Below are 7,103 nucleotides of genomic sequence, written 5' to 3'. Positions count from 1 at the left end.
CTACATAGTGCGCTGACATTGTCCTAGTGTGTACCCAGCTTAAGACTGTAAAACTTGCACTGTATCAGGAAGGCAGACAATGACTGTCAGGACACACAATCAGGCATTGGCCCATATGACATGACATACATGTTTCTCGTACTGTACCATCAACCTAAATGTGTGCACTGTAATAAGCATTAAAATAAACGGCACAAATAAAAATCACATTCCCATACCGGGAGTCGAACCCGGGCCGCCTGGGTGAAAACCAGGAATCCTGACCGCTAGACCATATGGGAGCTGATGTGGGGCATTAGATAATGGAGGTTGTACGGTCACTCACCATGTGTATGTCACATATAACCTAGAACCCTTTCCCTGCCAGCTGCCCATGGTGACTCTCATCTCTCCCAGCAGACAGACCAGTGATCTGAGCCCTGGAATATATCACTAGAAATAGGTCTGCTGTCACCATCAGCTGTCGTGCAATTTGCAATCAATTGAAAAAGGGAAATATTTTTATACACAATTGATTGCAAATTGCACGATTGCTGCAATCAATTGCTGATGTACGGGGGCCTTAAGCTGATCTGAGAAACACTTAAGGCGGGTATCCACTATCCGACAGTGAAAAGACTGAACGATAACAATATCGTTATCATTCAGTCGTTCACTACACTGCAGGGTGCCCACACTGAACGATATGTGGTTCAGTGCAGGCACAATCAATCATCTGCAAACATGCTGAACCTGACGATATCATCAGGTTGACCAGCATGTTTGAACGATGATAGATGTCTAAAAGACCATATTTTCAAACGATTTTCAAATGATGTTCAAACGATTATAGAACGATTTTATCATTATCATTCAACTTTATCGTCTAGTGGTACCCCCCTATACATACACAAGTGAGCTGATCTGAGACACTAAAGGCCCCCATACACAGTGAGATTCAAAGTTGGTAAGATCAGTTGTATGATTTCCCTTGAAATTCTTCATAAGATGTGGTCAAATGGTGAACGATTGATCATTAAGATCATAGGATAAGATGCACCTTCTTATCCAAGGACTTACCTTTATCTTGTACTGCACTACATGGACATCTCTCCAAAATCAACGGATTGCATTCCTGCACTGACATTCACATTGGATTGGATGAGAACCTCTGCCCTCCACCAGAACTCAGACTGGCATCACCTCTGCAGTGGACACCCCAGTGCAAGGTACTGTGGAATACAAATGATTTTTGGCTCCAGCTCCCCCCTAAGACATCATTCACCTCTTTTCTCTGCTCAGCAAATAACTCTGATTTCTTGCATTAATAATGTAAAATACAGTATCCCCAGTCTCTGAAATCTGGTCATTTTAAAACACAGGATCCAATTTATTTATTTGTTTCCCCTGGAGACATGTTATCTTTACCCTTGCACAAAATACCCACTTCAAAAGGAGTCTCACGCTGGGATTTTCACACCTATACAATAGGAATGGCTTCTAACACCTTTCCGCAAGCCGGCTTTGCCCTGGAATAATTTGTGTGACTCTAAATCATCAACTGAAAAGACAAGTTAGTTTAGTTATACCCCTTTTACACCGGAGCTAAAATCTGGGTTATTGCAGGGTTAATCCGGGCAGCTCCCTGGTGTAAAAGGGGAGAGGGTTGGATCGCTGGGTAGAGTGACCCGGCAATCCAACCCAGGTAACTAGCAGGGTATAACACGGGCGTAGCCAGTGAAACCCTGCTGTGAGAACAACGCACTCTGGGTCACGATGACCTGGAGTGTGCTGCTAGCCGGCTGATTGGTCCGGCTTCAGTGGCACTTGGAAATGACGTCATCTCCAAGCATCCACTTTCACGCCAGGAAAGCCGGGTCTATGTAGACACGACTCCGGGGTGAGCGGCGCCAACACGGGAATATCCCGAGTCGGCGCCGGCTAAATTCTGGGTCTAATCCGGATAGGAACTTTGTTCCAACTGCGAGTCAGACCCGGAATTTTGGTGGAAAAGGGGTATTAGATACTCCTTATTGAAAATATACCTTTTGTAGAAGAGAGAAGCAACTGGACATAGAAATAGCCAAATTAAATTAGACTGTTCATGAATCCCATTATAACTTCTGGATCATACACAGAGTTGAGAAAACAGAAAAATAAAAAAACTGCTTGATCTTCTCTCATCATCACATGCAATTCATGCTCTCTCATCGATCACCCAAAATGTATTTTTACACCTCCAGCTTTATGTTTTCGCTCCAGCGACCACGAGCAGCAGTTCCTATTGATCCAGCACAGGCTTCCATTTTTAAATCCCCTGGCATTTTAAAAAAACTCAACGGGGCAGTCGTGGGAAGCGAGGACGAAAGTCTCTTGTCCGCTGTATCCACGTAAGTTCCTTGCCTTCAGGTTCACCAGTCTCATATAGGAGACAAATAGAAGTGGTACCTATCAAACGGCCCTGTGCTTGGAAGAACAGATCATTAAACTCCGGCTCTGTGACTGACATCCCCAGAGCCCCCACACTCAATATAAAGAAAACTACAATTGCTGACCTTACTGAATCTGCAGATCTTGCCTGTATTACAGAGACTTGGATAGATGGAAATGCAGCACCTATCTTGGAAGCTGCAGTTCCAACAAATTATTCTGTCATTTCCAACCCAAAAAAAAAAAAAAAAAAACCTTAATTGAAGGGGAGGAGTCACTTTGGGTATAAAACTTGGTGAGTTCTCTTAACAAAACACACCTTGGAAAAGACCTTATTTGGGTTGAAACGCGTTGGTGCTGTATCCTGTGTTGCTGCCATCTACCCTGACTGTGGGAAGGTATTGCTCAAATAGGGGGAGCAGATAATTTACCCCTATATGCCTAAAACTGTGCCTTTCTGTAAAGGTTTTGGATGGTATGCGACCATTTTTTATTAATATTGTTTTGAATAAATGTTTTATGGTTTTACACTATGTATTCTCCCCTCTTTTTGTCTTATATGGCCTTTTGATGCTGAGGGGTATTAGTGTGAAAAACCAAGTAGAGAAACCAGGTTGCTGACTCTAAAGAAAATAAGGATGTACAACAGTTGAACTATAAACAAGTGACTATTTTATGTCAATTGGACAACACTATATTTTTACTTTACTTGCACCTTTACTTGAGCGCTTTTAACGTTCTTTATTTTTGACCATACATACATCTGTGATTGGTGAATATCACATTGTTATTAGCTGCCAGGTGCAGCGTGGAGCGCGAACATCTATTTCTCTGTTTTACAAGACTTAACCGCAGGGTGGGGGAGTGGCCATCTGCTTTAGAAAAGCACTTAAACTTAGGGTCCACCCAATGGAAATGACTCACTCATTTCAGTGCATCGCTGCTCGGAGTTCTACAGAATTAGGATTCAGAGTACTTCTCATTTACCGCCCCCCTGGAGATGGAAAGATATTTCTCCAAGAAGTTGCAGATATTTTTGCTGGACTAGTTCTGGAGCATCAAAGATGGCTGATCCTTGGGGATTTCAATGCATGGGTTGATCATGAGCTCTCTCACCTTGGCCAGGATCTCCTGTGCACAATAAATGCTCTGGGCCTCACACAACTCATTCCTTTTGCTACTCATATAAGTGGTCACACTCTTGATCTTGTCATCCAGATTGGATTAGATGTCTCTGACCTAAATATGAATCCAGTCACGTGGTTAGACCACCACTCAATTCACTTCTCAGTCGTAACCCCTCAAAATAGAACTTTACGCATGGAGTTAACAAGTTATCGTCCAAGGAGGGGCATGACTCCCCAGGCTCTTGCAGCAAACCTGGATCTTTCTGCGGTAATGGGGGCCTGTGAAGATCCTTGTTCCCTTGTACACTACTATCACAGGGATGTGACAGTTGCAATGGATATTATTGCCCCGTGCGTATACGACCCCTCATACCACACCGTCAAGCCCCTTGTTTTGACAATAGTTTTAGTGAGCTCAAGAAAAGGGGGCGTAGACTTGAAAGATGATGGAGGAAGATGAACCTGGTAGAGGATAAGTTAACACTAATCAAACATATTAGAGAATATCAATCAACAATCACCCGTAAGATTCAGACCCAGTTGCAAGCGCTGAGCGCTCGCAACCAGGTTGATGGTGGCCCACAGCGCATGCGCACGACAGAGCCGGCTCCGTCATGCGCATGCGCGAGACCTGACTAGTGACGGGCTCTCCGTTGCTCCGGGTCTCGCACCAAATGGGGTGAGCTGTCGATGTTGAGTAACAGCTTGCCCCCTTTGGTGGGCGGGCCGGGGGGGTGGCTGCCCAAATGAAGGTGTTCCCATGAGAACACCTCTGTTAGAGCCGAAAGCTCTCTGGGGCTTGCGATGAATGAGAACCTACCACAAGGGTTTCATCGCAAGCCCGATGGTCGCGATGGTCTTGACCATCGCGACCATCATCATGGCCACTCGCTATAGCTGTGGGTGGTAACCCACAGCTATGCGAGTGGCCAAGAGGCCGCTCCAAAAAAACAGAAGCCTGTCCCCGATTCAGAGCGAGCTCTCTGTCAGAGCGAGCGGCTCTGAATCAGGCCCAGAGTTCCTTTCAAATGAGATCAAGGCAGCAAACAATAGGCCAGCTCAACTTTTCCATACAGTGGAGATGCTTTGCAAACCAGCATGCCTGCAGCATGATGAAACCCTCTCCCAGTCAAGATGCAATGAGTTTGTAAAATTCTTTGCAGATAAAGTATCCTCCATCCGGGATGGAATGCTCACAGTGCCATCAAAGGATTGCCAAACTACCAAGCCTGCCAAGGTAAGCAACCTGTCTCCCTGGAACAGATTTGACATAATGGATGTAAAAGACATTGCTAAAATTATCAGAATGTTGCGACCCACCACCTGTGGTCTGGACCCTGCCTAAACCAAGCTTCTCATAGGGTGTATAGATATTATTGGCCCTGGAATTGCAAAAATAGTTCAATGCTCTTTGCAATCAGCCATTTTTCCAGAACCACTAAAGGAAGCAATTGTTAGACCACTTCTTAAAAAACCTAATTTAGACCCCGACTGCATGACCAACTATAGACCAGTATCAAACCTTCCTTTTCTAGGAAAGGTCATTGAGAAAGTGGTGGCAATGCAACTGGAAACCCACCTGTGTACCCATGATATTTATGATCCATTCCAGTCAGGATTCAGGAGAAGACATAGCACTGAAACAGCCCTGGTATGTGTGCTTAATGATCTTCTGATGGCAAGAGACAGTGTTTATTGTTCAATCTTAATCCTTCTGGATCTCTCAGCAGCATGTGATACTGTGGACCACGGGATTCTATTTGAGTGCCTGAAAAATTTCTGTGGACTGGATGGCACAGTCCTTAGTTGGTTCAAATAATTTCTCACTGGTAGGTCACAGAGAGTTTCTTCTGGAGTAAACTCTTCATCACCAGTGTCACTTCCATGCGGTATCCCACAGGGTTCTATACTATCTCCCATGATTTTTGCAGTATACATGCTACCATTGGGTAACATAATCAGACATCATGTCCTGGTGTATCACTGCTATGCAGATGATACACAACTGTACCTGTCCTTTGCTCCAGGTACAAAGGACACAATAACAACCCTAAATGGCTGCCTAGCTGAGCTTCAGGAGTGGATGATGCCAGTTGGCTGCGACTGAACCCTGATAAAACAGATGTCCTTATGATAGGTCACAGGGCAGGGCTACAGCATAGCCAACCAACAGGACATACGCTTGGGGGTTCATAATTACAAAACACTAAAAATGTGCAGTATCTTGGTGTTGTCCTGGATAGTGGTATCTGACACTTAAACATCAGGTATCAGCCACAATCAAATCCTCATTCTTTCATCTGAGGAACATAGCCATAATCAAGCACTTACTTCCCTCAGAAGATCGGCCTAAAGTCATACATGCATTTATATCATCACGCCTAGACTACAGCAACACCCTCTACCTCGGACTCCCAGCAAAAGAATTACACCGCTTGCAGATGGTACAAAACGCAGCTGCCAGGCTATTATCCAACCAGCCCCGTTCCAGCCACATAACACCCATTCTCTACTCCCTTCACTGGCCGCCTGTCAGATGGCGAATTGCTTTCAAGATTGGATTAATAACTTACAAAGCCCTACATGACCATGGCCCAAGGTACCTAAAGCAGCTTCTGATTCCTTACCGTCCCACATGAGTACTGCGATACGTTGATGAAGGACTATTAACAGTACCTAGAATCTCCCGGAATTTGTTGGGGGTCGAGCTTTCAGTTTTGGGGGTCGAGCTTTCAGTTTTGGGGCTCCAACCTTTTGGAACTCACTTCCCCGCACAGTTCGAGAGGCCTCCACTCTAGAATCCTTCAAAAATAGACTCAAGACCTCTTCACCCAGCATTTCACTAATGTCCCTTGTTTAAGCTTATTTTGTATTTTGTACTGTAAATATAAAGTAGGGATGTGCAGGCTCGGATAGGTTCGAGTTTGCACGTGGAGTTCGGATTTTTCCCTCCAAAAAAACGGAACTCAGAACGAGGCAAAACGTCATCTTACATGGATGAACATCATCATTCCTGGACAAAAGACCAGGAATGATGATGTTCGTCCATGTAAGATGACGTTTTGCCTCGTTCTGAGTTCCGTTTTTTTGGAGGGAAAAATCCGAACTCCACGTGCAAACTCGAACCTATCCGAGCCTGCACATCCCTAATATAAAGCACTTTGAGTCCTTTAGGAAAAAAGCGCTATATAAGTAAAATTATTATTATTTATTATTATTATTATTATTATTATTATATTACTCATGTTGTTTATTTGATTTTTAAGCCAATTAACAGCAATTCAATAAATAAAGGATAATAATAATAATGATAGAGATGAGCACATACTGATAGGTGCATTGTTATTAGTGGAAATCCAGCCTTTAGCCACTAGGTGGCAGCGTTATGTGACAGACTGTAAGGCTGGGTACATACTTTGCAATGAGGATATACAGGTTGTAGTCGTGGCCGAGTGGTTAAGGCGATGGACTAGAAATCCATTGGGGTTTCCCCGCGCAGGTTCAAATCCTGCCGACTACGTCTCGTTTTGCAATGTGTACCGAATAATACGTCAGCCCAATGGGCCG

General features: G+C 44.3%; 2 non-coding genes across 2 annotated transcripts; one reads left to right on the top strand and one right to left on the bottom strand.

Moving 5' to 3' along the window:
- Positions 1-209: 209 nt before the first annotated feature.
- On the bottom strand, positions 210-281 carry TRNAE-UUC (transfer RNA glutamic acid (anticodon UUC)). Its single transcript has one exon. It is a non-coding gene; the product is annotated as a tRNA-Glu (tRNA).
- A 6,693-nt stretch (positions 282-6,974) lies between these two features.
- TRNAS-AGA (transfer RNA serine (anticodon AGA)) lies at positions 6,975-7,056 on the top strand. Its single transcript has one exon. It is a non-coding gene; the product is annotated as a tRNA-Ser (tRNA).
- Positions 7,057-7,103: the final 47 nt, after the last annotated feature.

Source organism: Taudactylus pleione, unplaced genomic scaffold (genome assembly GCF_031769625.1).
Source record: "Taudactylus pleione unplaced genomic scaffold, aTauple2 ptg000050l, whole genome shotgun sequence".
Classification (NCBI taxonomy): domain Eukaryota; kingdom Metazoa; phylum Chordata; class Amphibia; order Anura; family Myobatrachidae; genus Taudactylus; species Taudactylus pleione.
This window is presented reverse-complemented; position numbering and strand designations above follow the sequence as displayed.